Raw genomic sequence first — 11,011 nt, 5'->3', positions numbered from 1 at the left:
GGAAAACAAAGATGGCATTTATCTTTGGGATGGTGAAATGCTAAAAATTTAGTTATAGTGATGGTTGCATAATTTCATGATATACTAAAAACTACTGAACTGTAAACTTTATTTAAAAGGGTGAATTTTAGGTATGTGAGTAATGGTGGTGGTGGTTTAGTCACTAAGTCACGTTTGACCCTTGAGCCCCCTTGGACTGTAGCCTCCAGGCTCCTCTGTCCATGGGATTTCCCAGGCAAGAATATTGGAGTGGCTTGCCATTTCCTTCTCCAGGGGATCTTCCCGACCCTAGGATAGAACTCACATTTCCTGCACTGGCAGGTGGATTCTTTACCAACTGAGCCACCAGGGAAGCCCTTGTGAATAATATCTCAGTTTAAAAGTTGAATGATAAAAGTTTACAGTGACTGGTACCAAGGACAAAAGGTGCTTTCCTTGACCTGCACAATGAGGCTTTTTGCAATATTCTTTTCCTGGGGAGAGTATAATGTGCATACAATAAAATGCACCCATTTTATAAGTGTGTAGTCTCTGAGTATTGATAGAGGTAACCACCACCACAATCAAGATACATAGAGTTCCACCACTCAGAAAGTTCCTCTGTCCTCTTCCACTGATTCCCCTGCCCACAGGCAACTGCTGATCTGATTTCTATCTCCATAGTTAGTGTTGTCTGTTTCTTAAAAAATTTCATCATAGAGTAACAGCCCCTTTTGTGTCTGCTTTTGAGATTCATCGTGTTGTTACATGTATCAGAAGATTATTCCTTTTTTCCTCTGATGGTCAACTGCTCCTTTATTTCAGGTTAAATAACATTATTTTAATAACACAGAATGCCCAAGGAATGAAGATTCAGCACCTCTGTTCTACTGGTCTTCAAAAACATCTTATCTGCATCAGTGAAGTTTTGAGCATACACCCTCCATTATGTTTATGTTTAAATTATTATTTTGTGCATACATAGTAGTCTATCTAGTAAAATATGACATGCATTATAAACATATACAATACATAAAGATTTTTAAAGGAAGAACTAATGATAAGATAAATACCACTTTAAAATACTTTTCAGAGACTTCTGTGGCAGTCCAGTGATTAAGACTCAGCACTTCCACTGCAGGGGACACAGATCTGGCCCCTGGTCAGGGAACTAAGATCCCGCATGCTGTGTAGCCAAATAAAGAAATCAGTTAATTTTAAAAGCACCGTCTATCTTTTTTTAAAAAAAGTAAAATAATAATTAAAAACATTAATTAATTTTCATTTTATCAATGGAGTACCATCACTTTGGTCCTCACAAAATAGTATTAAATTATTATTTTAATGATATTAGAGAAATATATCATATTAAAAATAATAGTATTGTTTCAAAAAGGAATGAGATTAAGAATGCTCCTTTTTTTACATTGATGAAGTATAACTACAGTAAACTACGTATTTAATAATTCAATTAGTTTTGACATGAATATATGTAGAAATCATGACAACAAAGAAAACAAATATTCTCATCACCCACAAAAGTTTCTTCACATCTCTTTGCAATCCAGCCCTCCCTCTGCCCATATCTCCAGGCAGCCACTGATGTGTATTTGTTGCTACAGGTTAGACTGCATTTTCTAGAATTTTATATAAATGGAATTATATAGTTGGTAGTCTCATAGAGCATAATGATTCTGAGGCCCCTCCACGTTGTTACATGTAACAGTAGCTCCTTTTTCTTACTGTATAGTATTCTATTGTGCAGATATGCCACAATTTGTTCATCCATCCCTTTGTTGATTTGCATCCTTTCCAATTTAGAGCTATTATGAATAACACTGTTATGAACTTTCATGTATAAGTCCATCTGTGGACGTCTGTCTTCATTCCTCTTTGTTAACAGCATATATATTAAGTAATAAATATATTAGAAATATTCCTAATTACTAATTAGTAATGTAACATATGGGCATATGGGGCTTCCCAGGTGGCACTAGTGGTAAAGAACCTGCCTGCCAATGCAGGAGACATAAGAGATGCTGGTTTGACCCCTGGGTTGGGAAGATCCCCTGGAGGAGGGCATGGCAACCCACTCCAGTATTCTTGCCTGGAAAATCCGTGGACAGAGGAGCCTGGTGGGCTACCATTCATAGGGTTGCAAAGAGTTGGACACAACTGAAGTGACTTAGCACAAACATATGATCTATGAAAACATACAATAAAAGAAGATGAAATACTAAATGTATAGGAATATGTATGTGTGCTTTGAAATGTGTAATGTATAATATGTAGGTGAAAATATATAATAAATGTCCCATCCATCATACATATTGAAAAGTATATATAAATACATATAAAACACACACATACATATATACGTAAATACAGAAACACTCGTATGTACTTTTATCTAATGTGTTTGTCTTTGATGGGACATTTAGTCTTCATTCCCTGTGGTCCTCTACCGACTTGTTCTGTATATCACATGAAAAAGGAGCAGTCACCCAGGCTTCACCCCAGCAAGGCCAATTCCAAGACCTGGGGGTCCACGTTGGGACTGAGGAGCTGGCATTTGGAAGCAGGACACCAAGGCTCACTATGCTGGCTGAGGGCTCCTGTATTTGGCTGCTTACAGCCCAGGAGCCAGGCAGGAACAGAGATTAGGGCCAACTCAGCCATAGAACATTCTCCAAGCCTGTTGTGGCCTGCTGGAGGATCAGAGGTAGGAGGTTCATGAAGAGATAATGGTCACTGGGCCCCTGGAAGGGAATTAGGAAGGCAAGCCCACCAGGAGAGGAGAAAGCAAAGGGAGACACGACATGGGGCCCTCCCAGCCTCTCCCCAAAGCCATCTGCTGGACTTGGGCAAGGGTGGCCTGCATCCTTCCGATGCCACATCTGCTCTCCATCCCCCACCCGCTTGCCATAACTGGGGACCAGAGTTCCCTCCTGTCCCAAGCCTTCCATTGCACTCCTTGCTCTCTTCCCGTGCTGCCATCTCCCCCCTGCTTTTTTTACATTAATATATGGCTTACATTCAATAACTATTAGGACACAGGTGTCAATCTATAAAACAGGGACATTTACTATGTTTGTTTGATACCTGTTACAGCACCAGGGAAGCTTAATCTCCCTGATAAACAAGAGTCTTGCTTACCTGGCTGGGCTTCCAGCCAGATGTTATGGTGCCACTTCTAGGCCCCCAACTTGGTTTCTGGCTAGTTAGCACTGGGTGGATTTGGGAGGAAAGAGATTTCTGCATAATACACACAACATCAGAGAAAATTCCAATGGACCCTGCTCTACCCAGAAGCTTTGTACAAAAATGAAGTGTAGCCAACTGAATTCTTATTTTCTCATTACTTACTTTATGATTCCTGAGATGTGTGGTCTTCATTCCTGTTAGGTCTTGCTCCTAAGGCCTCTGGTTCCTGTTCTCCACTGTCTTTAGTCAGTTCTGGAGCACAAAACTGAGACAGTCACTTTTAACTTCCTGGTATCAATGACTTTATTCTTCAAATGTGGCTAGTAACATTTGGGCTGTTGAAAGTAGATCAACACACTCAAAGATGTCTAGAGGTCCTTTTCAGCTCTAAGATCTGGGATTGGGTTGTGAACACGATTGTGACTATTTCAGATAAGGAGCTTTCCAAGTGGCAGAGTCAAAGTAAATCACTCATGCATTCCTCCTCTCACTGATGCTGGCTGTGTGCCTGCACAGGTGGGACCAAGGTGCCCACATAGATCTATTAAATGGCCAACCCAGAAATGCTCCCAGCCGAGTGAAGTCCTGGTTGGTTCAGTGAAACAGGGTCCTAGAAAGGGCCTATCTCCAAAGAAGGAGGCCTGATTTCCTCTCCTGAGCTGGGAGAAGGAAATCAGGGTCTACTTGTCTCTTCTCTCTCAGAGCCTGGCTTTTCCTCTTACAGACCCTTCTAGTGCCTTTGTACTGGGCCCTCTAAAAGATTCAATATGGCAGCCAGGAGGCACTGCTGGGGACAGGCAACCTTGGCAGGTAGGGACAGGCTCTCTGCAGGTAGTAAACGTCTGGGTGCCATTCTTGGCGAGACCCCAGCAACCAGAGGATTAAGTCAGAGCAGGCAAGCAAAAGCCTTGTGTGGTGCCCAGCTTGCTGATGGTGCTTCTCACATGTGAGCTCCCTTCCCACCTGCTGGCTCCCACATCAGCCAGATCCTCCACTGCAGCAGGACTCTGGGTTCCCAGAGGATGCTGCCACCTCTAGAAGCCAGGCCCACTTATAGAAGGGAAATGGGGCGGGCTCCTTGAGGCAACCAAGCATCTCGAGCAGAGAAGCCTCCAAGATGAAGAACAACTGGAATTCACACCCATTGCTATTACTAGTTTCCCATCAAGCTAAACACACATTTACCCTGTGATCCAGTTTCTCCACTCTGTGGTTAAATTTACCCAAGAGAAATAAAAACACACCCACACACAGATACTTGCGCAAGAATATTCAGAGCAGCTCTATTCACAATAGACGAACTGGAAACAACCCAGATGCCTGTCAACAGAATAGATAACTTGTGGTATATCTACACAATGGAGTACTACTCAGCAATAAGAAGGAATGAGCAAATGTTAGACACAGCAAAATTAGTGAACCTAAAAAACTTCATGCTGATCAAAAGAAACTTCAGGACTACCCTAGTGGTCCATAGTACCTGGCTCTTAGCTCAACTAAGACTCTGAGCTCCTAGTGCAGAGGGCCCAGGTTTGATCTCTGGTATGGGAACTGGATCCCACATCTCACTCCCAACTGAGTTCGCATATCATGACTAAAAATCTCGCACACCGCAAGGAATATCAAAGATCCCATGTGCCGCAACTAAGACATGGCACAGCCAAATAAATACATAAATAAATATTTTTTTTAAAGAAGCTAGACATAAAAAAGAACATGCTATGTGGCTACATTTACTTGTTGCAGGACAGCAAAACTAATTTCTGATGATGGAGGTCAGAGGCCATAGTAGTAGTTACTTCTTGGGTAGGAGCTAGTGACTGGGAGGGAATTTTCTGCAGTGACAAAGCTTGTTCTCGTCATGGTTACATGGGTATCCAGATTAGTGCTCTTTACTGACTATGACTTATTCCGCCATAGGAAAATAAGCCTCCAGGATGCACTCCAAAATGAGGAGCCTCGGGTGAGCAGCTGTGAAGAAGCAAGCAGAGGCCCTGTGTCTGCACACAAGCCCTCCTTTCGTCCAACCTATCCTGCAGGATCCTGGCTGGCAACTGATCCTCCTGATTCTGGTCTCAGTGACAACCGAATTTTGAGCCCACTGGCTGGTGAATGAGATCATACACATGTAAGTGGCAGCTTACAGCAGGGAGGCCTAGGAGGCAGATCACAGCCGGACGGGCCACGTCATGCTCTCAAGTCAGCTGGGCCACCTGTCACCACTACAGTCTGGGCTTTTCTGAGGCCCCAGGACTGCCTGGCTGCCAACCTTGCTGGGAAGGAGGGGCCCAGCCCAACCCCCTCCTAAGGGGTAACCCTGTTGCAGAAGATGTCAGGGACTGACCTTAACAGACCTTAGCTGCTGCACCCAGTATGGACTAACCTCATCTCTATTTTTTCCTGCCCTGTGTTCTCCCTAAGCTCAGCCTGTCCATTCCGCCTTCCACCCTATCACCAGCCCTTCCTCAGACTTCCCCCTACCTGTCACCTTCTGAGCACTGGTTCTCTAGAAGAAATGACCCCAGGGGACTCACACCCACATCTGTGGAAGATATGGCTGTCTACCTGTGGAAAAACACAAACAACACCCACAGTCGTGCACACACATGCTGGAAGGATCCACGGCAACAAGCGAGGCCTTACAGATGTGCCCAGGTGCCTGAGGCACATAAGCTACTGGTGCTGTAGCACCGCTGGGCCTCTACTAACTGCTTGGCAATGCCTGGCCAGTAACTGCTTGTGATCACGTTCACGTGTGCGCAGTCCTGTGCTAGGTGGCCTGTCCACGTGTGGATTCATTCAGTTCTCACCGCAACCCTATAGAGCAGGTCGTGTTCTGTCTGCTTTACAGATGATGACAGGAGTTCAGAGGAAAAGTCACTTGCCTGAGATTGTCCACTCAGATGCTCTCCAGTGTAACCCCAAAGCCCTGCAGCCAGGCAGAAAGCCCATCCAGCCTCTGCCCCCTGCACTCTCTGTCTCCTCACCCTCCCCCAGATCAGGGGGTGGGGGTCTCCTTTGGTTGAAGAGAGATGGGCATATCCCGAGAATGGGCTTTCGAACAGCCCATCAAATGGGCTTGCTCTCTTATTTCTCTGGGCTCTTGGTGGTTACTGGCCGGCAAATCCTCAGTGCTGTTTGTTAGGGGGTGGAGGAAAGCATGGAAGAGGCACGCTGAGCTCCCAGGGAGGCCTGGGAGAAACATCCGAGACAGACCAAGGAGAGCCCCAGGCTTGGCATTTCCACCTTTCCCAGCACAGACCCCACCTTCCCACTGCCCAAAGCACCTGCCTGCCTGTTGCTTCTCAACCTTCCATCCTAGGTCCTCCTTCACCCCATTTGCTAGAAGCAGAAAGTGAAGCCAGAGCTAGATAGGAATTTGTTCATCCAGAATCAAAAGTCCAGGAAAGGTCAGTCTTTTCCAAGTGAGTTGCTCTGGGGCAAGGCAGTTTGCCCCCAGTTAGACTGAGCCTGAGCAGGGACCATGCCAGCTACACTCCCAGCCAGCCCTGCTGTCAGATGTCAGGGAGAAACACGGGGCCAGGGTATAGTCCACGTCCAGCCTGGATGAGAGGGCCCAGCAGGCCACTGACCTCCATCTCCAGGTCTCCTGGCCTGACAGAAGGAGCAGGGGCAGGGAACTGCTTCAGGAGAGGTCTTACCAGACAGCTCCTGCCTTTAAGATATAAAGCTATATATCTTAAATATAAACAAGAAATAAATTAGTAAGTAACAAATAAGATGAGTAGTGTAGTGGTGCAGAGAAGGCAATGGCACCCCACTCCGGTACTCTTGCCAGGAAAATCCCATGGATGGAGGAGCCTGGTGGGCTGCAGTCCATGGGGTCGCTAGGAGTAGGACACGACTGAGCAACTTCACTTTCACTTTTCACTTTCATGCATTGGAGAAGGAAATGGCACCCCACTCCAGTGTTCTTGCCTGGAGAATCCCAGGGACGGGGGAGCCTGGTGGGCTGCCGTCTATGGGGTTGCACAGAGTCAGACACGACTGAAGCGACTTAGCAGCAGCATCAGTATAGTGGTGAGTATCCCCACCTGTTCAGAATTCCCCAGGTGGCGCAGTTGGTAAAGAATCCGCCTGCCAATGTAGGAGATGCAAGAGACCCGGGTTTGACCCCTGGGTCAGGAAGATCCCCCGGAGAAGGAAATGGCAACCCACTCCAGTATTCTTGCCTGGGAAATCCCACGGATAGAGGAGTCTGGCAGGCTACAGTCCATGGAGTCACAGACGACTGCGCAACTGAGCACGCGTGCACGTTCATGCTGCTTCTGGACACGGGACAAGATGAGCAATGAAAGAAATTCACACTGAAAGATGTTTTATCCAAGTGTTAGTGCAACAAAGTGCAGCCGTCCTCTAATCCTGGGTGTGCGATGGGAGTGTTTGGAGGGTAATTTTGCTCAGCGAGTTCGCTTCTCAGTGTCTCTCTGGAAGACCACAGAGGAGACGTGCAGGAGTTTGTCCATGCCGGCAATCTGTCCTGTGTCCACAGGGAGGCTGGTGGACCTGTTCTAATTGCTCCTCTGCCACTCATATTCTAAGAAGGGGAGGGCAGACTCAGGACTGGCCTCTCAGGAGGTGAAAGCCTAAAGGCTCAGAGAGGGCTTGTGGGGTCTAGGGCCCAGGTGGAATTCTGATTAGTGCTCCAGCTTCTGCTGGACAGGACGAGCAGCCATTCAGCGTTTTGTGCCTGTGTCCAGGGCCTGGCTCGCCATTGTCTTGCGGGCTGTCCCGCTCACGAGTCCTTTGCAGGAAACACACGGGAGGGTCCTGCCCTCTAGTGGCCAACAGCAGTCAGGTCTCTCCTCTTGGATTCCGGACCTCAGAGCAGCCCACTGCCCCCACCACCTTGTCCAGTGCCTGCTGCACAGGAACAAGTCCATTTTACAGGGGCTGAAACTGAGGCTGGTCCCAAGAGCTGGCTCAGCTATCTTAATCTCTGAGTACCTTTGACCCCTCAGGGCCCTGCTTCCAGACTCTGGATAACCCCAGAGTCCTAGGGTCACATGGTCTGGGTTCACTAAGAGGGAGGCCTGACGTGCCCAGGGGAGGGCCCTCACAGACCAGGTCGACACAAGCACTCCAGGAGACAGGGAGAACCGTAGCTCCAGAATGGGGAGCATGCCTGCCCAGGCTCCCCACGTGCCCACACCCCTGCTTCTCCCATCACAGCCTCTGTCACCAGGCTGCGACCTGTGCCTGTGGGTGAGCGGAGCACCACAGGACTCGAGAACTTAGCCTAGGATTTGACACTAAAGGTGCTTTGGCTCTGGACACCCCCATCTGTGCCCCAGGTGAAAGGAGGCAGGGACCTGGGGGAGGAGGGGAAACTGAGGGGAAGTCCCACCTCTCCAGGGAGGGCCTCGGCACCCTCTGTTCCTCAAGGGAGGTGCCAAGTGTGAAACCATCAACTGAAGTACGTCTTTCCAGCCCTCTACTGAACCATGGGCTGAGGTGGGGACCGGGTCATTCCCCCAGCCCCTCCATGCCTCTCCTGCCAGCCTCAGAGGCCTTCCCTTCATTCCTGGAGTCTGAAATGCCGAGTTGTGGCTCTGTGCCAGCTGCTGAGGATTCGGCATAAACAAGGTAGGCCTGCTTGGCCCTGGGGCAGCTGGTGCCCAGGGTAAGAGGTGGACAGTGACAAATCTGGAGAAAAGCAGGCAGCACACACCATGCCCACTCAGTTCCACTGAGGCCCCACAGAGGCCCTGCAGCTCTGGGCAAGGGCCCATGCCAGGAAGCCTCCAGGTTCTGACAAGGACAGCCAAGCTGCAGGCCCACCCCAACACATGCACACATTCCCTGCTCCAAATCAGCACTAATTGGACAGTGAGAGAATCCACAGGCCTTGTAGCAATAGGGTCAGGTCTGTGGGGGTCCCAGGGAGGTGGGTCCCCATCAGGGACTAGCTGAGCCAGGCCCTGGGGGAGTGGGCCCCAGGGTCCCCGCCTCTCTGAGGGGAGATCAAGTGACAGGGCCACATCTGCCAGGGACCTCAGTGGTCCCTCTGGAAGACAGAACTGCCCCAAGGTTGGGGAAGACTGGAGGATGGGGAGTCCGACACACACCTCCCTCTGAGGCCATATTCCCAGCTCCTCACCCGACTTGGCCTTTCCATTTCCTCTGCTCCGTCTTCACTGCGTATGCCATCCCCTCATTCATTCATGAGCCCACTGTTCATAAACTCCATGACGAAGCCCTGGGGCCACAGAAACGGATGTGCAGCTGGTCAGCAGGGCCTCAGAGAGGAGTCTGAGTGCAGGGGTGGCTCCTAGTGCTCCCCTCTTCCTCCTGAGCATCTCCCTCTTCTACTGCTCAACACCCTACACAGGCCTGCGCCCAGCTTGGCACAGGCTACAGGGGGCAACCCATCAGGGGGCTTCATCCCGTTCCTGGTGGAGAGGAGGCTGGGCTGGCAGTGCAGTGTGCTGGTGAGTGGACCAGCTCCACTCCTGCCTCTGTATGACTGGTTGGCGCTCTGGGTGAGGCTGTTGTTCCCTCAGTCATTCAGAAAGACTCAGAGGCTAGGCCAGCAAGGCCAGCTGTGTGCATGTCCCGCACCAGGCCTCAGGGCACAGCACTGCCAGGAAGTCCTAGGATTGGCGGGGCAGGAGAAGAGGGCTCCAAGTCTGAGTTGCTCTGAGGTGGGGCTGAAACATCCATGCTGACCAACCTTGGACCCAGACCCCAGGGTGAAGACCCTGAGTCAGCCAGCCCCCTTTACACCACACCATGTGGTGCGGCTCAGGCCCTCGGGCCCGAGCTGGCAAGGTAGGAAGAAAGCAGCTGTGTCCAGCCTGACCCCCACTCTCCAGAACACCCCCACCAGGGAAGCAGAGGCTGGGCTCTGTCCCCTCCTTTCCCACCAGAGAGACCAACAGTCCTGGGTAACTTGGTGTTGCCATGACAACCACACACTTTCTTCTTCCCTACTTAGCAGACCGATTGTGAGATGTCGATTAAGTCCTGGGGAGTTGTCTGTTTAGAAGGCAAGTGGCTGCTTGGAGAGATCTATGAATCTTTCGTTTCCCAAATGCCTCAGGCTGGTGACATGTGTCCCGCACCAGCCCGTGTCCCGTGGTGGGGTCTGGCTGACCAGGTTTCTGTCTGACAACACTCTGGGGTACAGCCTCAGGGGCGGGTAGATGGTGGTCACCGGAAGCCCCAGACCATGCACAGGCCCTGTGTGAGGCACAGGGTTTTCCAGCAAGTGCTCTGGACTCAGAAGGCTCTCTGCCTACTTGGGGTGTGTGCTGTCTTTAGGGACTTGGTGGCCACCGCTGGGAGTTGCCCGTGTGTGAGCAACTGGATGACCAGGTCCTCTGAGACCCTTGGAACCACCACAACCTCCATGCCTTCCCTGGAGCTGAGCTTAGCTGTAACCAGGGAAGGAAAGAAGCTGCCTCTGGTGCAGAGGGAGGGGGCTGGGGTCAGAGCTCAGGCCCCCAGTGAAGGAGACCTGGGGCAGTGGGAGACTGCCCTGTGATGAGGGGGCTGCCGGTGGACCTGGGAGGCACATGTCAGCCTGGCAGTGAGGTGAGGGCTGGTTTAGCCTCTTTTAAGAGGAGTCAGCCTTGGACAGTCAAAGAAGAGTGTGAACCCAGCTGTCAGTGGGCTTCTGGCTCAGCCTGGGACAGGGATGGACACGGACCAGGGGAACTTGCCGGGAAGACCCACCTCTGTCCTCTGCAGTCAGGGCCAAGACCTCCACATCACATGCAGTCCTTTTTTGGGCCTCATTGCACAGCCCGTGGGATTTTAGTTTCTTGACCAGTGATTGAACCTGGGCCCACAGCAATGAAAGCGC

This window comes from Capra hircus, chromosome 22 (assembly GCF_001704415.2).
Source record: "Capra hircus breed San Clemente chromosome 22, ASM170441v1, whole genome shotgun sequence".
Classification (NCBI taxonomy): Eukaryota; Metazoa; Chordata; class Mammalia; order Artiodactyla; family Bovidae; genus Capra; species Capra hircus.
The sequence above is the reverse complement of the archived record's forward strand: the minus strand, read 5'-3'. Positions refer to the sequence as shown.